General features: G+C 40.4%; 1 protein-coding gene across 5 annotated transcripts in view; it reads right to left on the reverse strand.

The window, feature by feature from the left end:
- Window positions 1-22,083, reverse strand: part of LOC111864922 (protein dimmed) — a 183,031-nt gene that overhangs the window by 17,941 nt on the left and 143,007 nt on the right. The window lies entirely within an intron of this gene.

Below are 22,083 nucleotides of genomic sequence, written 5' to 3' on the forward strand. Positions count from 1 at the left end.
TTAACCAGTTTGCGATTAAAGACATTACAGTTGTTATGAGATCTGATTTGCTGTATTTTCTGAAGTAATGATTCTTCTTTTTAATATAATAATTTAAAGAATTATAGAACACATAATAATAGCTATAAAAATAATAATACTACTAACAATAATAATTTACGTATCGGTCTAGTATTCATTCATCAGTAATCTGTCAAGACGACAGGTCCACAGTCTCTTCCAAAACAGTTCCTCCACTTAATGCGATCTAGAGCTTTCTCCTTCAAATGAAAATATCCTCTTCTGTCCCCAAGGTCATCCAGCATCTTCTTACGTCTTCTTCCTCGTCTTCTGGTCACGTCTATCCGCCCCTCTATCTTTCCTTCACTATTTTATAGTAAGCATACGTTTGTCCTTTTTGAGAAGTTCGTGTATGGTGCAATTCTAAATAAGGCCCACATTTTCCTCCATGTATTGATATGGTGAATATTTACGGAAATACAAAGGTAAATTAATTGACAGTTATATGCAATGTTACTGGCTTTGCATGAGTATACTTGTGTCTACAATAATAGAATTATTTCTGTAATAAATGAAAACAAGGAACAATGATCTTCTAGCAATCTAAAACGTATTCGGACGTACATGTAGCTCACTTTACAGTAGGCCAGTTCACTTTTGTATAGTAATCAAGGCTTATTATGAAAATTATTGTCATTGATTTTACAGCAAATTATTTCATTCTTTTTGTTATTTGTCAAGACTAACTATGCAACCTATCTGTAAACAATTTTAGAGAGTTCCATTCAATTCTTACAGTTTATCTGTCAAGACATAATATGCAAAACATTTGTATTCAGTTTTACAGTACACCACTGAAATCCTTAATATCATTTGTCGATACTTACTGTGCAAAGTATTTTCAATAAATTTTTATAGGAAGAATGCCTTCTTCTGGGATGTGGCGCCCTGTGGATCTTGTGTGAACCGACGTTTCGGAGGAACGTATCGCCTTCATCTTCCTCCCTAAGCCGTCTGTCACACAAGATCTACACGACGCCACATCCCAGAATACGGAATTCTTCACAGTCACCGCCGTGAAAACCTCAAAACTTACATAATTTTTAGAGAGTTCCACTCCATTCTTATGCATTATCTCTAAAGACTAACTCAGTTATTATGCAGTATTTGCCGAGACCTAATCTTCAAAGCGCAGGCCACGGTAGCCGAGCGGTCTAAGGCATGCACTGTCTTCTCTAGTTCGGAAGCCGGGACCGTGGGTTCGAATCCCACCCACTGCATAGGCGTTTGGTGCGTGCGTTTTTCTGTGTTTGTGTACAGATAGAGGTCTTGCAACAAGCTGATCACCCGACCAAGGAGTTCTACCGAATGTCTAAGATCCAGTAAACCGACGTGAAACGAGGAGTTTCATGGAGGTAGGCCAAGGCCTAAATTGGGGCTGAAGCGCCAAAGGAAAGAAGAAATCTGCAAAGTATTTTTGGTCCATTCTACAGTACGCTATTCCATACTTTAAAAAATTTGTTAAGACTGATCGGTTGTTTTAACGATGCTTAGTTCATGTTCAGAGGAATATTTGAAACACTTTATTTGTTTATTATTTTCTCTCTCTGCTCTCGAGGCAGAATATACTCCAATCATGGGATAGTTTTCTTATTTTAAATAACGTTCCGTTATATTTCTCAGAATATGGATAATAGGCGTCCTATTGTTAACATGGTAATTAACATTCTGCTTCCATTAAAAGCTCAAAATTTCTCTGCTAGTTGAGAGATTTTGTCTTCTCAAGAACTAATTTGTTCCGTGCAAATGGTTAGGTTGCTTTTTTCTCGGAAAGATTGCGCACGGATTCACCGAGAACGAAGGGTAATATTTTTCATTTAAATACTTACCGATGTACCACAACATTAAAAATAAATTCGTATTTATTTAAGTAAGTTATGTGCAGGCATATATCTATATAAAAGAACGTTGTCTCTGTGCTTAACTAATTAAGGGCTACAACATGAACACCTATGGGGGAGTGTATGTATAAATTCACATTTTCTTGACCTCGGCACTAGTTCTAGGTGAGTGATCAGCTTTACGCCCCCGTCGCTTTACCCCTGGTATCCATTTGATAGGAGGTTGGGTGGGCCCCAGAGCCGGTCCGGACGACGTGGAGAAGAGAAACTTCTTGACCCTACCGGGACTCAAACTCAGAAAACTCGGTCGTCCAGCCAGTAGCCAGTCGCTATACCGATGCGCTGTCCCGCCTTATATATATATATATATATATATGGTTCTGTTCATAACTTCCTTGATGGTGCAGCGAGCCCCTAGTTTTTGAACCAGTCAACAAATTCTCCACGTTTTACGGAGGCGGAACAGCCAACATTACAAGCGGAATGATCCGCCATCTAGAATGAGTAATTGTATGTTACTTTCTTATAATCTGTATCTTTATGATTCATTTTAACACTTTCCCACCTACGCCTCTACCGCTCTCTCCTACGCGCACGCGCTCGCGCGGAAATGAAATAAGGTGTTTTGCTTTTTAGAAAAAAAAATATATAACCCAGATTTTGAAAGAAATATGTAACACTTTAATCTAGCTAAATTACTTACAATTGTCTTATATTATTGAGGCAAATCAACTGGTGGTCGCACTTGGGACTCGTTGATTTAAGGCGCCCCTCTCGCTGTACGTTCGTGACACTTAACAACAGTCAGCTAACAGTGGAATTAATTACTTTGGAGGGGCGAATCACCTTAGTCGTGGGTAGGAACCGGAATTCTGTTCCTGTTCTAATGCTCTGAAACTGTCACTTAACACCTTCCCACACAGAATAAAAAAAATCGTAATTTTTATATGAGCCAACGATTCGATTGTTGGCATATTAGAACAGACAGGGAATGATTTATTCATCTTTAAGCATTGATTATTGACATAATTGATGTCACTTGCCTCTGCAGTAGTGACATCTTGCGGTGTAGGTTTGTACTTGGCAATTAACCACTTAAGACCACTTTCTCTTAATGACGTATTTCTGTGCTTAATTCTTTCAGCAGCAGGAATGTAATGTTGCAGAATATTTATATTACTTTGTTTACTTTGGGATGAAAAAGTTAATTCAATGTTCTCGTGTGACAGCCTTTGTCTACGAAAACACTGGTACATCAATGTACCTGTGTAGGGGGTAGCCTACATACCTTCCTCAAATGCTCTCTCTGTGGCACTCCATATATCAATGACACCGAAAGTGCGAAACAGAAAGAAAACAAATGAAACAGGAAATGAGAGAAGTGGGACAAGACGAAAGAAAGAGATACAGAATTGAAGAAATTGAATATGAAAATATAAATAAAGACTGAAAAATGGATTAAGGAAGAAAAATAAAGAGGTAAAAGGCAACAAATTTCGAAATGAAAAAAAACAATAAAGGAACGAAAGAAATTAAAAAGTAAAAAAAAAAAAATGAGAGAAAGAAAATAAATAAGAAAGATAAAAGAAACAACGAAAAGCATAACATGAAAGAAAGGAGAAATAAAATGAATATAAAGAAATAGATACATAAGCAACAGGTATAAAAATTTAAGAAAAAACAAATAAACCAAGAAATATACAGGGGGTAAAAGTAAATAGGAAAGCTAAAGTAAATAAATATAAAAAGAAAAACGGAAGAAACACAAACTAACTAACTAACTAACTAGCTTCATGAGCTGAAACCCTCTTGAGAAGTCGCCAATTATGCAGCTACTCAAGAACTTATCAAAATTTTATTACCCAAAAGTTCATTGCCGTATTCACAAGACCCTCCACCGGTCCGTATCCTGAGCAAGATCGATCCAATCCACAGCACCTCAACCTCTTTCCCTAAGATCCATTTTAATATTATCCACCTACCTACTTCTTGACCTACCTAGTGGTCTCTTTTCTTCTGGCTTTCCCACCAATATCGTATATGCATTCCTCTTCGTCCTCATTCAGGCTACATGCCCTGCCCACCTCATCGTCCTTCACGTGATCATTCTAATTATACTTGGCGAAGAGTACAAGTTATGAAACTCATCATTTTGCAGTTTTCTCCAATCTCCTCTTACTTGATTTTTCTAAGACTCAAATATTCTCATCAGCACCCTGTTCTCAAACACCCTCAGTCTATCTTCCTCCCTTAATATCAGAGATAAAATTTCACACTCTTACAGAACGACAAGCAAAATTATAATTTTGTATATTTTAATTTTTGCGTATAAAGACAACAGATGAGGAGGCAAAATGTTCTGAACTGAAAAGTAACAAGCATTACCGAAGTTCAGTCTCCTCTTAATTTCCTCATGAATCAGGTTTTGATTTGTTACTGTCGTTTCCAAATATCTGAATTGTGCCACATTTTCAAAACATCTGTTTCCTATCTTAATGTCATGATTTTGCCCTGCATTCTGGTGACGAGACAGCAACATATACTTAGTTGTCCCCGTGTTTACTTCTAGACCAACCTCCTTACTAGAGTCAATTAGAGTCTGTGTGTTTTTCTTCAAGGTATCTACAATCACCCAGTAGATTCACATTATCAGCATAGACCAGTAACGCATGTGTCCCATTTAATATCAGTCACGCTTGGTTTTCCTGCACTTTCCTAATGGCATATTGTAATGAAAGTTTAAAAGCAGTGGCGATAAAGCATCTCCTTGTTTATAACATTCTGGATAGGAAAATTATCAAACAAATATTTGCCTCTGCGGTATTTACTGTACGTACGCTTCGTTTAAACACCTTATTCAGTCGATTTAGTTTCATGGGTACCCCAGACTCTATGAGAATATTGTACAATACCTCGTCCTACCTGAATCATAGGCTTTCTTGAAGTTTATGAATAGCTGATGTACTGTCTGATTGTACTCCCATTTTTTCTCCAGTATCTGACGAGTACAAAAGTTATGATCAGTAGTTGACCCATCACGTAGAAACCCACAATAGTGATCCCCAATAATTTCATCCATATATGGACAACTGTGACTTTATTATTTTGGATGTTTAAAATTGCAAAATTCACAAAATTGCCTACTTTTATAACAACATTTATACTCTTATTCAGAAATATATATCGCTTTCACGTTTCTTCTCAAATGATGTTGAAAATCAAGTTCGTAGGGCTGCACACGACTTTAAATTATAGGTAAATTCTTTCACGCGATCAGATATCTGATTTTTTTAAACCTCAGATGATTGTTTCAGCATTCTTACACGATATTCCGTTCTCTGTAAAATGAGATGAATCGACGCCATATTGAGGCCAGAACGAATTCGACGAACACAATCTTAAAACAAAAGAAAAACCTCTTAATCAAGAAGTAAAAGACAAAAACGAGATACGTATAAGTAAAATCATCGGTAACTTACACTATTATACTGCTTGTATTCACCGTGACTTTCAAAAAGCCGTTATAAAGAGAAGAGTGGCAGGCGTTATGATGGGATTTAACGGCAGGAAACACGCAGAATGGATCTCCGACAGAACAATGTGTGAGAATGTCGATTGCATTCAACATGCAATTGATTGCAGGTTCCATAAACAGCTAGCAATTCCACGAACATGTGAGAGACTATCAGCTTTTCTAGAACGGCTCTGCTCCATGAAGTTAGTCAATTCGAATGAATTCCCTCAGGATTGTTCTCGTAGAGTTTCGTAGGTTTCTGAATTTTAATAAATCTTGCGCTTCTTTATACAAACATGTAAAGTTGGTATTATGGATCTATACATGTAAATCGAAGCAAAATTATCATTAAATTAGTAACTAACTATATTAAGCCGAACCTTTCAGTAGAAGCTAATAGTCGCTGAGCTATTCAAGAAATCCTCCACCTTTTACGACATTCCTAGGTCCACGATCTTTATCACAAGAGACAGCCAATGGTACTGTCGCGTCATATATTGTGACTATAGACGGGTTTTGGATTCATGATTCGATTTTTTGCACGCGTTGATACGGCGCGTGATCACATTTTACAGTTCACTATTACTTACAGATACATTAGTGTTCACTGTCACGCCTTTATTGCCGTTGCTTGGTAGCGGCTTCCAACGACGGACTTTCCCCAGCCCCAGCTTCTGCATTCTAACAGTAAGAGCTCGCAACGGCTGAACCCCAGCAGATCTCTATCTGACTACAACTCAGCCAGATTCAAAATTATGTTACGACCGACGGTCAGTCGGCCAGTCTGTCTTGGCATCAAGCCGCATCTGCGGGTCAAGACCAGATTTTATCTTCTCATCTCTTCTTTGGCGCGCCTGCAGCCTCGATAGTTCGAGGGATGAAATTCCTCTCCGTCCACCAAATTGCAGTTGCAGTATGTCGGTATTGATGCTGTATTGTCATTTTCTGGGCACTCCTTCTGCAGGTGACCGCCTCCACACCACATACAATTGGGAGGTTGTTTGAGTTAGCTCAAACATGGCAAAATTACCTGACTACTGTTAATATCTAGTCCTGCTTATAACATCTCTGAACGGACCGAGTGGAAAACTTCTTTTCCATTTTTGTTATATTCTCCTGTTGCCGTGGAAACATACTTGTTTGCGGAGCCGTTACTTAGCAATAGCTCTTGTGCAGTTGCTTATTTTGCGGTCGTTGTCTAGCAATGGGTCTACATGCCACAGTATATATTCTAAATCAAGTGGAGCCAGTCTACAGTCTCCCACAGACTTTTTTTTAAGATCCGTGTCAGCAGTATTTTCCCATCTAGGGCCAATTTTTCTAGTTTTCTCGGCCAAAATTCTGTAGCAAGTTCTCATCTCTGCCAAACGTGCTAGATGTCACACCCATATTACTCTTTATCGTTATAATAAGTAACGCAGAATGAAAATTATGAAGCTCATTATGATTTTACCTTCAAATTTCGATTATTACCCTCTTGTGTGGAAATATCCTCCTCAACAATCTGTTCTCAAGAACTCCCTCAGTCGATGCTCTTGTCTTAAAGTGAGGGGCTACGTTTTACAACCGCGCAAAATTATAGCTCTGAATGTTTCAATATTTGAGTGTTTAGGTAACAGATGCAGAGAAAACAGCTTCTGAACTTAATGGTAGGAAACACGCCTCGAATTTAATCAGTTCTTAATTTACTCACGAGTGAAATTGTGATATGTTTCTGTTTTTCCAAAAATGTTAATTTTGTCGTGATTTCATTGGGTCTCTTAGCTATTTAACGTTAAAATTTCGTCCTGCATTTCACTTCCATACCTCTGCCAAAGGAAGCACACAAAGATTACATAACCACTGAAAGCCTTCTGCTTCTTGTGAAGAACATTATTTGACTAGAACGTTTAAGTCTGGTAATGTTTATTTATTTCTGAAAGTAAATCGTCACTGATCTGTCAACTTTAGTTCAAAACAGATACAATCTATATAAGAAATTAGTCTGACATATTCTTCAGAAACCTTATGCTTCCGGATGCATGAGATAACCGAGATTGTCTTATCTTCTGATAAGGAAGTGAGTTCCTTTACTTCATACTAAAGTTTGATAAGATTTGAGGTTCTCGTGACCTTGACGGTGATATAGCTAGCAAGACTTCTGCAGAAGCTGTCGTTTCTTTCATCAGGGTAGGTCATGAAGACAGAAGGTTCATCTGACACCAAAATACATGGTACCAAATCCTCGAAGAATGTAAGCGTCCATACCAGCGAGTATAGTAATTTTTGGAGCCACACAAACAACAAAGTGATTAAAATTGGAAGATATGATCAACATAAAAATATTCTGAACGCAGAGTTAATACAAGAACCAAATCCCGTCGTCGTGTTACCATCGAAAATCCCCGTGGAGTAGCAGTGTTCTGTAACTGCTATCCATTTTGTCACAAAATGCACAGAAACTAACTGAATTCAAAGGCTGCGCCATAGCTCAAGCCGTTAGTCGCTGGCTTCCCACCGAGGCGGCCCGGGTTCGATCCCGGGGTCTGGTCAAGTGGGATTTGTTGTGGACAAAGTGGCGCTGGGACGGGTTTTCTCCGAGTATTTCGGTTCCCCCTGCCAATCTTCATTCCACCAATTGCTCCACAATCACCCTCACCTATCACCTGGGGCTGGTACAATAGGCCAGAAGTGGCCGCAGTGCCAAGTGGACTCAGTCCCACCCCACCAAGTAATAAAAAAATATTGGTATGAAGACTGAAAACATTAGTTTGTCCGTCATTAGACGGTTTTCAGTGCGGAATCTTTGCTCAGCAAAGAGGTTCCGAAGGGCGCACTTTGAGAAACATTGTTCTTGAGTGGCCACGTGCAAATCACAAACCGAGTTGAGATAGCTTTGCATTATTAAAAATAAGTGACTACAGTTACTTTTTTGATTGGCCAGGGCAGACAGTGACACACTGTGGGTTTCTATACCATGAAAATGCAGTACAGCCTGTCGAAAAATCTAGAATCAAACATCGAAAATATGTTTCAATCAAGCTGTAGTGTACGTTGTGCGAATTTATTTGTCCGCAACTCACACTGAGAGCGCTTGGGTACTGTGCTGTTGGTATTATTGTTGAAGTAATCCGTGGATAGTGTTATTATTGTTCCGGGCTTTACCTTGTGCGACAGCCCTAACTAATTATCCATCTACTTATAGTCATTTCCACTATCCATGTGGATATTTAAGAAATATTTTTTTTTATGTTTGTTAATTTTGTACTTATTTTTGTTTCAGTGATTTTCATTCTTGTAACTTGAAATAAATCAATGCTCTGGCACAATGAATTCATGGTAATGATTATATACAACTCTTCAAGAAATTCCCGTATTTAAAATAGTTCATTTAGCGTTCAAAAAAGCCCACTATTGGAACGTATTCTGAGCCAGCTGAATCCTGTCAAGACCCTCATATCCTACATCCAGTATCATGAAAAGTTAAACAGTTCCGTCCAGTGTGACTGGTGAAGATTTCTTTTTATTTAAATTATTTATGTCCTTGCACGTTTCGGTCTTCAGAGACCATCATCAGAGGGACACCTTTACATCAATACAGTTGGAAGTTAATATCACAGTATATGTTCTGAAAGTTAAAATTTATATATATAAAACAATATACAATTGGGTATAAAATCTAAAGTCTTTACAACTACACCGGCTGTTCCAGTACATTAAAATATTTATAGTTGGTTTGTTAAGACTCTCTTGGAATTCGTAAACCAAGCAGAAAAAAGAAATCTTCACCAGTCACACTGAACGGAACTGTTCATGATATTATAACCGTGACGGACCAGAATGAAACAAATCAAACTACTTCCAGTATATTTTAATATCATCCTGTCTTTTACGGCAACCTCTTCCAAGTCTTTTATTCACTCGAGGGTTTCGGATTGACCGCCTCTGTGGTCTAGTGGTCAGAGTTCCTGCCTACAGATCCAGAGGTCCGTTTTCGACTCCCGGCACTACCAAATTTTCTGAGTATTGGGTCTGGAACGGAGTTTACTCATCCTTGTGAGGATAACTGAGGAACTATTTCAAGAAAATAGGGGCTCCGGTCTAGAAAACCGAAATTCACGGCCGTGGGGATTCGTTACACTGACCACGCGACACTCTCTAACCTCAAAATTTGGCACTAGCTTCGCCGGCAAGCGGCGGTCGCTCGGTATGTCGGTCGGTATAGTTTGCTTGCGGATTAAAACTACGGAGTTTTTTTAAAGATTCGGGTTATGTTTTTGATGTACTTCTCATTCCCCAATGCACAGTCCTTTAAATGTTTAGGGCCATAAAATGAATGTTCTATGAGGGCAAACGTTATAAAACGCCACATGCATGAAATCTTGCGCATATGGCCATTCATAATATTCCAATAAGAGTCCATAAAATTGGAGTCCGAACAAAAACGTTGTTTCAAAAGGTAAATTGGATTAATGATGTCCAAAACTTCATTCACTGTATTAATACACCATCGTCACGAACTTCCACTTCTTATTTATTTCATTACATTTGATATTTTATAGTGGAGTAAAAAAGTTTTACTGTCAGTGTTTATAGATCTTACCGTTCACATCAAAATGTGCCGTGGATCTGGTCGAGTCCACGCACTGATATACTGATTGTAGGGCGCCTATGAGCCGATCACAGAGGCCACATGAACCGTCTTCATTCGCTCGAACACTTGGATTGTGGGTTGGAATCCCGCTCGAGGGATGGATGTCTGTGTGCATTTATTTTGTCTTTCTGTTGTTCTGTATGTAAGTAGGGGCCTTATGACGGGCTGATCCCCCGTCCAAGGAGTCCTATAGACTGTGTATAGATTAAGAAACTGAAAAGGCGGTCTAGGCCCACAAGGTTCATAGATAGATAGATAGATAGAGACCAGTTCTGGAATACGACCTGTACATATTCAAAAGATCTGTATTTTTGAAATAGAGTAACTTCTGTACGATTGGCTATCTGAAAGAAATCTTATGGAAGTTCAACTTGAAATTTATGTAGAATATGCGTTTATTTATATCAATAATTTTCAATATGAGATTCCCCGAAACTTTCGGTGTATGAAATTTACATCGAAATTCGTCGGGTACTTTTCAAGACAAAACACAGACAGCGACAAATTACTTGCCCATTATGGGTTCATTTTATGCTCAGTGCAAAGAATGCCTAGAAGTCAACGTATTCTTTGAAGGTGAGCCTTAATTTCCTGCTCCGATTGAGTTTTACAGCTCCGCGCCTAACGCCACTGCGAACTCGTTATTTTGTTTTATCTTTCGCTTCCAATCTCACGTCACGACTTCGCTCCAACACCAACACGGAGTTGGTTGCACTCTGCGCAGCTTTTGGTAGACAGCTCCACCTCTCACTATCATTCTCTCAACTTTCTCCTTATTTATTTATTTTCTGCATTATTTTTACTCTCGTTAACGACATTTTCAATATTTCAGATTATATAGTGTCGAAAGATAGGGCGACAAGTGAACAATAAGTTGTTGAAAACGAAGTGTAGTAAAGTGGTCGTGGGACAATTTGACGTACTATTCTGTCATTTACTTGTAGGAAGGCCGTGCCATAGCTCAAGCGGTTAGTCGCTAGCTTCCCATCGCGGCGTTCAGGTCTGGTCAAGTGGGATTTGTGGTGGACAAAGTGGTGCTGGAGCAGGTTTTCTCCGAGTACTTCGGTTTCCCCTGCCAATCTTCATTCCATCAATTGCTCCACAATCACCCTCACCTATCATCTGGGGCTGGTACAATAGGCCAGAAGTGGCTGCAGTACAAGGAACTTAGTCCCACCCCACTAGCAATAAAAATACTTGTAAGAACTGAAGAAAATCACTATAATCTTCAGTCAGGATGGATGGATGATCTCCAGAACTAGAACAAGTTACTCTACTCTCCCGGTATTAGTCTGGAGAGAATGAGAAGAACCACGAGATTCGAGCTGCTAACGTCTCATTGCTGTCTCAGTCCATTTGATAAGGTACAGAGAAGGGCTACAAGCAGAACAGCCGGGTTTCGATTCCAGGCAGAAAGACATGAGATTTCTCTCTACTCCACAGAATCTAGACAGACTCTGGAACCCACTCAGCCTCCTGTCTAATGGGTACGAGATGCGACTTCCCCTGGGGTAAAGCAGACGGGGCGTGAAGCTGAACATTTACCTCCATTTAGTGCCGAGGTAAAGACTACTGAAGATATACCTCCACTCCCCCATAGGCCTACAAGGCATGGTGTTTATGCATGGTGAATTATGCAAAGGGGCACATCTACTTTTACCTTTAACTTTACTACTGGACTGAAGTTTCTCACGCTTATGTCTCTATCTCACTCACTTCTCTCATATATTTATTCAACGTAGGATAGGTTTTCATGTCATCTATTATTTTATAGTTGCATGTTCAGCAGCGGGGGTATCGGTCCGCCCCAGAACTGTATAAAACAACGCACAAAATATTCTGCATACAGATTAAACCAAGAGGGATAAGAACCTACGAACTCAATGTTTGTGACTTCTAATCTGGAATATGGTTCCACGTTGTCGGACGTAAGGAGCCCTTAGGAAGGCGAACACAGTTTAAGAATCGTCTCATACCCGCAAGAATGAATACGCGTTCTTCGTAATTCTAACGGAAAAGCAAACTTTACGCTAAGAAGAAACATTGAAGCAATAAGCAAAACCGAACGTGCCTAGCAATAAGCAAAAGTTCCGTAATGTCCCATGATCTGATTGCAGTGATAGGACCGGAAACAGTTAATTACAGTTATGTATAGTATATTTAGCGAGAAGTAATGAAGTAGAAGGGATTTCTATTGGTGTTGAGAACCTAACCCTGATCTCCCACACTGCATGGGATGCATGACTCTTCACACTCATGATCGCCGTGTGTACACCAATCAGCGGCTCTGCTGCGTACTTTACAGAAACAAATATTTCTACACCACTATTTAATTTTCCTTGAGCTCCGTGGAATGTAGTCAGCAAGCGAACTATACAGACCGACCGCCGCTTGTCGGCGAAGTTAGTGCCAACTTTAGCTGATAGAGGGTGTCGCTTGGTCAGCGCAACGAATCCCCACGTCCGTTAATTTCGGTTTTCTAGACCGAAGCCGCTATTTCCTTAAAATAGCTCCTCAATTGTCCTCACGAGGCTCAGTGGACCCCGGTCCAGACCCACTACTTCTCAGAAAATCTGGTAGCGCCGGGAATCGAACCCTATACCTCTATATCTGTAGCCAGGAATTCTGACCACTAGACCACAGAGGCGGTCGCTTATTTATCCTTGAGCAGTGTAGAAATTATTGAGTCGCGTCTCACACTTCTCCACGCTCCATTAGCCTCTTTAGGCAATGCACGAATATGCAAACTGTCAATTAATGCGAAGCGGGGCTCCTCAATTTCCCCCCTCAGTTATTTTAAAGCAGAGTAACGAATAATAGCGGGTCACCTACTGCTACGAATATACTGTCACGTGTTTCCGGGTTCCGTGACTAATAATAACGAGTTGTGGATTGGAAGATTGAATCTATTAACAACTTCTTTTACAATATCTCTTAGGCACAATCAATTATAGCGATACCGCTAATCTGCCAATTTCACAAATTACTAGGACACGCTCTATTCTCGTTTTCGTTCTTCGCTGTACACCTTGTACTCCTTGTACCCTTCTGTACATCTTTCATTCTTCTGTCCTCCTACAGCTCCAGCTTCGAAATTCGACTCTCTTATAATTACTCAACACGGACCCCACGGAAAACACTTTTCTTCTGTTGTCTTATAATGCATGTTTTTTGACCCGTTACTTAGCAATAGGGTGTTTAACAAAAATCTGTCTCCGTTCGAAGGTCGTTACTGTGCCGTTACCTAGAAATGAATGTCATTCTATTGTTGAGAGCTCAACTCCGGGACTGTGGCTGCATCCACCTGTTCACGCTGGTTCCTCGCTCGCGGATTTTTCTACCCTGAAGATGGAGGCGATACCTTCATCCGAAACGTCGTTTTATACAAGATCCATACGACGCCACATCCCATAAGATGGCAATCTTAATAGTCACCGCCGTGAAAACTTTAAATCTTATTAAGTTAATATCAGGGCCCGCGCCATAGCTCAAGCGGTTAGTCGCTGGCTTCCCACCGCGGCGGCCTGGGTTCGATCCCGGGTTTGGTCAAGTGGGATTTGTGGTGGACAAAGTGACGCTGTGGCAGGTTTTCTCCGAGTACTTCGGTTTCCTCTGCCACTCTTCATTCCACCAATTGCTCCACAATCACCCTCACCTATCATCTCGGGCTGGTACAACAGGCCAGAAGTGGCCGCAGTACAAGGGACTTAGTCCCACCCCACTAGCAATTAAAAGAAAAAAGAGAAACGTTAATATCAGTAGGACAGAGGGGAGACTCAGTCTTCATTTAGCTTCAGATTTGATTGCGGCATTGAAGGAACCATTTCTACCAGGCTTGTGAAATTATATATGCAGCAACTCACCAGCATAAATAAAATGTCTGTAAGAAATGTTTCATCATCACCGCAGCCTTTGTTGCTAGTGGGGTGGGACTAAGTCCCTTGTACTGCGGCCACTTCTGGCCTATTGTACCAGCCCGAGATGATAGGTGAGGGTGATTGTGGAGCAATTGATGGAATGAAGATTGGCAGGGGAACCGAAGTACTCCGAGAAAACCTGTCCCAGCGCCACTTTGTCCACCATAAATCCCACTTGACCAGACCCGTGATCGAACCCGGGCAGCAGCGATGGGAAGCCAGCGACTAACCGCTTGAGCTATGGCGCGGCCTTCCATTATTATATTAGTAGGCTTTTATTAGCCTGTTTCGTCGCAAAGAATATCCTCCGATCTTCTTCTGAGCCTTCTAAAATTTCTTCTACCGTTTGGTTGGTAATTCTTGTGTAATTTTGAGGTTATGTCACATAAATTTTAAAGTAATCTCAATCTCTGAAAACCGGAATTATACATGTGTACATAAATTAATCATTATATTATGTAATAAGTAACTTAAACTTCTTGGTTCCTTCACCATACAAACAAAAGCTTTGAAAGTAAAGGTAAAGCTAATCCTGTGACAGATCGTGGAGGCCATTAGAGTTGTGAAATGTCGAGGCTCTCACATTTTCTAGACACTCGACTCACAAATTTCGGTGAGGTTGTCAACCTTACGCGCCGGCCGCCCTTTACCCCCAGGAATATTCCTCGTACTCATTTTTCTTTCAGGTTGAGTAGAACCTAGGACCACAGTGGGGCTGGAAGGAGTAGGTAAATTGAAAAAAAAAATCAATGACTTTATCGGGAATCGAAACTGTGACCTTGTAGCAAAGTGCCCCAACCAACTATACTACCACGTACCCCCAAGCATTGAAAGAAGGAGTCGTAAGGAGTTTCCCAGAACTTCTTGCTAATAAATAAACTCCCATGTCCTAAGCATAGATTTCAAACTGGAAATATCCGGTACCTGGCCATTTCAGAATCATTGTACGAATTATAAAATAATATGATAATCAGTTAGGCCTGAATATGTAGTGTCCAGTAAAGGAATAAGAAGAAAGATAGTGAAAGAAGTTGCATTTGGATGACACAGAAAATCCTAACTCTCTCTTTATGGGTAGTTTCAATTGCAGTCAGAGGCTAGTAAGTCTCTCTTAAAGACATGCAAAGGTTTCGATAGCAACAAACCAAGAACACTCAATTAAGTCATCAGATTTTCTGCAAACGTACGAACACCTGGGCAACGAGGAATTGGGGTCGTTGTTTGGGTGTGGCCCTGTCTTACATCAGCCAACAAAGCAACCCGCAATATCGAGCAGGAGTATTGAAATGCAATGCATGGAGGCCTTGACAACAGTTATTTTGAATAACTTCTCAAACTTGTAACCTGAAGGCCGGTTTCGGTCAAGCCTATCGAAGGAATTCAGTTCCGTCCACTCAACAAATCTCGTATATTTGCAAGAAGTGTACAATACGTATAACAAACTGCACACAATTGGAAAAAGTGTATCTAATATTTCTCAAACAGCGTTAACCTTAGTCCACTGATATATTGGGTTTTCGGACTTTATCCATCGTCCTGGTTTTTAAGATAACAAATAAAAACACGACGTTTCGGAAACTTGATCTGTTTCCGTCCTCAGGTGAAGGAAAACACCTATTAGTAACTACTTGTATAACCGGTATGGACCCAGTATTTACCCTTCTTTTAGAAAATTAGAACGCCTGAATAGGTGTTTTCCTTCACCTGAGGACGGAAACAGATCCAGTTTCCGAAACGTCGTGTTTTTATTTGTTATCTTAAAAACCAGGACGATGGATAAAGTCCGAAAACCCAATATCTCTGTGTGTTATACACCATCGTCAGAATCCTATAGTAACTACTTGTTAACCTTAGTGTTCATTTATTAAGAATATTACATATACTGTTGGAAGCTTACCGCACTATATACATCACATTTCACAGGGCCACAATTCCTGTTCATATATTTAGCCCATTTTTCTTATTTTGGGAAAAAAAACAAATAAAAGTAGGCTTATGTGACCACCATCCCGTTTGTTCATCTGCGTATCTGCGTGCCTGTTCATCCTCCCACCCCAATCAGCTTTTGAATACCTCAACCAATCTTTATGAATCTTGATATACGTATATACATATATACCATGGCACCTGAACCAATTTCACTGGCGTGCTTCATAATTCCCTCCCATCAGTCTGTGTATCTATATATGTATCTCCATTATCGTTGCTAGGCAACGGATAGGTACGCAAGTTCCCGCACCAATGACTACTCGAAGCGGAGAATTGTAGGATTCATCGTTTCCTATGCGGTCCGTACCTTATCAAAGAAGAGTCTGTGGACCTGTCTGTGTATTCTCCTATCATTGCTAGGCAATTGCTCGGTAGCGAAGAATTGTTGCAGGCATCGTTTACTACGCGGTCCGTATTGTATGAAAGGAAAATAGACGATTCGTTCTTTCCAGAACTTTTCGTTTCAATATGTACAAAACCAAGAAACATTCAAATGGAAGTGACAGACCTTAACCGCAGGGAGCAGAATTCTTCTACACAATGTTGTACTGCAGAATCCCGTAGCGTGTCAATTATTTTCACTTCATATTCACCGCCTCGTGTGCAACTTCCGTTAAAAATCTTACAATTCACTTTGAATTTTAAATATCCTATACGAGGTGACATTCGCTCAGCTGCTCAAGAAATTTCACACCTTTTACGAAACCAAAATATTGATTATCATGCTGACAAGAGTTCGCTGCTGGAACTTAACTTGAGCCAACTGAATCCAGCCTATATACGGCACCCTTTTTCTGCAATATCCATTTCAATATTATCCTCCCATTCATGTATAAGTCTCACAAGTGGTCTTTTCTCTGTGTATTTTACGAATAGTTCTGTGTGTCCTGTTTTCTGTGCAATTATTATTTCCCTCACGTGTTTAATGCCCCGCTTAAATTTCTTTTCTCTTGCTCCCACTTTGAAGCATTGGGCTGATTTCTCAGTTTCATTGATCATTTTTTTACAGGCGGTAGGACTCCTTGGACGGGGATCAGCCGTCACAAGGCCTCTACCTAAACACAGGACAACACAAACACAGAATAAACGCGTACACACACCAAATATTCACATGCCTTGTGTGGAATTCGAACACACGATCCCGGCTTCCGAAGGAGCGACCACAGTATATGTCCTACACCGCTCAGCTACCGTGAAAGGCTTCACCTAACTAACTGTATATGTGGCGATGTGCGAGTAGCATAATTCTGTCGATAAATTCTTTGAAGCGGCAAAATTATTCTCCCTAATACAGCTGTTTTTACTATCTCCAAGTAAGCTCTTAGGTATATCTCCTGTCCCTACTTTCGCAACGAAGAAATTTTCACGTGGTACGTATGAAATTGTTAGATACATGCTCTAGTTCCTCATAACAGCAATCCTGTTATCATTACTTTAATTTCCAGTTCGGGCATGCGTACTCAGAACAATAACACACCAATTACCCTCCAGTACTTCGCGCCTCATCCTGCCACGAACAAACGGTATTGTTGTAGCCGCTCACCTGATTCCAATATGTACGGAGAAACCCATTTCCGAGTGATGGTTATCGTTCGTTTCCCTACAGAGAAATGAATACTTATTCAGAACAATTTTATCAAGAATGCTAATAAAAGAAGACCTAGCTTGACACGAAATTATATGAACATTCCAAATCTGTTATCATCTGTTTTTATGTAATATTAGCGACATATAATATACAGACCTGAAATGAAGTAAGCTAAGTAACAGACATACGCAAACTATATAAATGTGCAACTTTTATTGAGTTATTATTAGTCTTTTTAACAGTCGCCTATAAAAAAAACTTCTTGGTCTCCCGCAGTGGGGAATATCCTAAAATATACTAAGACAAATCCTCTAGAGAGTCAGCCTTAAGGAAGAACCATTTACTTAAATGGTATGGAGTAATTCCGTGACCTGTAGTCCGACCGAGCGACCCCGCTTCTCGGCGAAGTTAGTGCCAGCTATAGCGGATAGAGGGTGTTGCTTGGGCAGAGCAACGAATCCCTACGGCCGTTAATCTTGGTTTGCTATACTGGAACATTTATTTCCTTCAAATAGCTATTCAATTATCCTCATGAGGCTGAGTGGACTCCGTTCCAGACCCACTACTTCTCAGAAAATCTGGTAGTGCCGGGAATCGAACCCGGGATCTCTGCATCCGTAGCTGGGACTGACCTATGGAGTTATTTAATTTGGTGTGTTAAGCTAGTTGCTTAGTTTCGCTCTGACGAACGATTTATAGTTTCGTACTTTGTAATATCCGTGAACTTCATGACTTGCCATTCCAGTTAACTAAATTTTCCATGCAACGCACGATATATACATATATAGAGCTTAGGTATGTACTACTTCAGTTTAAAATTAATTATAATCTCGCGTTAATGAGAAATTTTTAAGTAACATTAATTATACGTTACCATTAAAAATATACGAATAAGAAACTTAAAGTTTCTTTAGACAAGAATCAGCATGAAAAAGTTCAAAGACGTCGTCACAGTTTTTATTGCGATACAAAGATCTTGGAGATTTGGTTGGGAGTAAAAGCTTGTCTCCTTCACGCTTCTGTGCATAAAAACTGGTGTCTTCGTAAGCAATGAGACTTGCGACTCGTTAAGTAGATAGCATTCCAATATCAATAGGAGCTGCTTCGACGTGACTTTAATGCCCACTGCCCTTCACATTTCATGGTGAAGCCGTTGCCCCTGACGAGAGGCCTCTGAACCGAGAGGCAACATGTGAGTTCTTCAAACAGAGTCTTTGGGTGTGCTGGCATCGCAGTTTCTTTCTTATCATTGTCATTAACCGGATTTATGATGCTGATGATGATATTTTTTTTTCCTTGGCACTACAGCCCCAGTGGGCCTAGGCCTACCTCCATGAACTCCTCCTTTCACTTCGGTTTTTCTAGATCTTACACATTCGGTAGGACTCCTTGGGCGGGTGATCAGCTCGTCGCAAGGCCTCTACCTGTACACAAACACAGAAAAACGCACACACACAAACTAAACATCTATGCCCTAAGTGGGATTGGAACCCACGATCCCGGTTTCCAAGCGAGCGAAGACAGTACATGCCCTAGACCGCTCGGCTACCGTGATCGGCAGTGTATAAGAACAATATATAAGAATTCAGTTCGTACCTCACAGGAAACAGACGAACCCACAATCCCGGTTTCCAAGCGAGCGAAGACAGTACATGCCTTAGACCGCTTGGCTACCGTGACCGGCTGACCGTGACGAGACTCTGAATTTGGAGAGAATATGCATTTGACTTGTAAACCTAAAGAGAAGAGATCAGGTGGTGGACATGGGCCTACGAAAGTAATACTTTATATATCTAGAGCAATTTCTTACAATGGCTCTTCCAGCCCATTCAGGTCCCAGTCCTCTTATTCAGCTCCCTAATCATTTTTCACAGACGGTAGGACTTCTTGGGCGAGTGATCAGCCCGTCGCAAGGCCGCTACCTAAACACAGGACAATACAAACACAAAATAAACGCATATGCACACCGAACACCAATGCCTTAAGTGGGATTCGAACCCAGCGTCCAAGCGAGCGAAGACGGTTCATGCCTTAGACTGCAGATCTTACGTAAATAGGGGTGAGGTTGTACACTGAATTCAAACTATACAGGGTAGTGTCCGGTGACAGTCTTCTGCGAGCACGGAAATGTATATACGGATTCCAAAAATGGAGGCGGGGAAGAACTTGAGTAGCTGGGCGACTATCAGCTTCTTAAGATGGAAATTGAATGCACTAATTAGTCAAAAACCTGTATATTAGACATTATCTGAGTAATAACAATAATAACCATAAAGAAATAAGTCTGAAATTTATTCAAAGCGTAGTTGCTTGAGGCACTATGCTACAAGCCGGAAAGACGCGGGTTCAAGTCCCGATGAGGTCATTGGATTTTTTTTCAGTTGATCTAATCTTTCCGTCCGCACTATGGCCCTGGGGTCGACTCAGCCTCTATCAGAAATGAGTACCAGGAATATTCTTGGAATGTTCTTGGGGGTAAAGGGCTTCCGACGCGTACTGATGACAACCTTGCCGCCATCTGTGAGCCGATTGTCTAGAAAACATCTCACAACCCTATGGGCTTCCACGGCCTGTTATAAGGATACATCCTTTACATTCTTTTTACTTTTTACCGATCAGCAACAACAAATATAAATGGAGCTCAGGTGGAATTAGGGGCTCAGACATTGTTATCGTCCTGTCTGCTTATCAGGCTTAAGGATCCAGGCGTAATATATAACAAAAATTTACCAGATTGTTTAACTCTAAATGCTCTTACCTTAAGGGACAACAGATTTTACGTGTTGTATTCGAGATTCTCACAACAATGAATAAGAAGAGTACAATATTCTGAAATGTAACGCTGTGTAGATCGACAGGACACCACTGACGCTGCTCCCAAACATCTGTGAAAGTGTATGGAACAACTAGTACAAGACGTTACAACCAACACGATCGACTTCTCGAATTACAAGGAGTACCTCAGAGAAATGAAGTACGTAGCCAATTTCGGACATACTGGTTAGTTGTCGTAATTTCGCCACCTAGTTCTGAAACGCGGAACTGGCAATCAGTTTGTCACAAAAATAATGAAACATACATTAATCCCACATATCCGTTACAAAGTTCGTCTAGTTTTTCCCAGATGGCAGCATGAATATACGAGAATTAGGAGTGATGTCCTAGATGATTTGTTTTTTAATCTAGCAAAGTATGTGGGAACATATGTGATTTGATTTTGATAGTATAGATGTCGTAGTTGAGGTAAATTCTGTTGCTGACAAACGTAGGCATTAGTTTGCTTTGTGAGGGGCCAGGGAAGGTTTATAAATTAATTCAGAACTACAGTTTATACAAATTTGTTTATAGATTTAGGATTTAATTTCCAGAGCATCAATATGAAATAAACCAGGAATATCCCAGGAATTATTGCAATTTTTCTATTAAATGTGCTAAATTAATAATATTTAACCTGCTATCAGGAAAATGCATGAATTCTGATAGGAATTAATAACGAAAAATGTATTATAACGTACAAGGACGCCGGAAATAAATAAGGCCATACAAAATTTTCATCGCTAAAAAATATGTATAATAGCATTTCGTTGCGTCACACGTTTCTGAATGACGTAAATTGTCACAGATTCTTTGCCGGATATTGCGTGAACGTTCTGTCTAACATACAGTAAACACAAACTGAACAGGCAGTCCTATGTTAGAATAAAGAGAAACAAGAACGGAGAAAGAATAAGAAAGAGAGAAATGATTAAAAGAAAACAAAATACAAAGACAGGAGCAAGAAAGGAAATAACGGGGGGGAAAAGGGAAAAAATGGAAAGAAAGAAAGAAAGAAAAAAGCTAAATGGAAAAATGAACAAATATATGACTGAATTAGTGATTGGCTTCTCCTTATAAAAGATAATTCCTATAAAATACCGTGTAGTCCGACCGAAAATCTTAATCTTTAAATCCTTCTTTCGAAAAGAAGTATCTTCAGGGATTTGGTAGCCTATAATTTGGCAGTTTACCAACGTTTCGGAAGCACATACTGTGTCCATCTTCAGGCTCGAGGAGTAGGTCAAGCAGAGTTGGCAGCTTGAGGAGAGCGTGCTGTGGATCTGGCCGGAGATATTTCACAGTTGCGACTGCGAGAGTCTCAGACCCAACAAGCACTCCTCTGCTGCTCTCTGAGTGTTGCTAATATCTGACAGTGCGAGTGTAGTGGGATTCTAGCCCCATGTCGGTGACTATGGAAGTTACAGAGACGCGCACATCGCCTCCATGTTCAGGGTCGAAGAGGAGCCAAGAAGAAACCCGGATGGTGCAGGCAGCAAACAGATCTGCTGCAGGCGATGTGTTCCTCCGAGACGTTGGTAGGTTTTTACAAAATCTGAAGGGAAGAGATCAGTTAGGTGTTTGGAAAGGGTATTACCAATTAGTAGAAAGCAGTTTACGGGGATGTGGTCTGGGATCATCAGGCTCAGGATTGGAATCATTAGAGGGATAATGTGAACAAGGTAATTAATATTGGGGTTCCTTGAGAAGATTACTGATTAGCTTAG

The sequence above is a fragment of the Cryptotermes secundus genome, unplaced genomic scaffold (assembly GCF_002891405.2).
Source record: "Cryptotermes secundus unplaced genomic scaffold, Csec_1.0 scaffold62, whole genome shotgun sequence".
NCBI lineage: Eukaryota > Metazoa > Arthropoda > Insecta > Blattodea > Kalotermitidae > Cryptotermes > Cryptotermes secundus.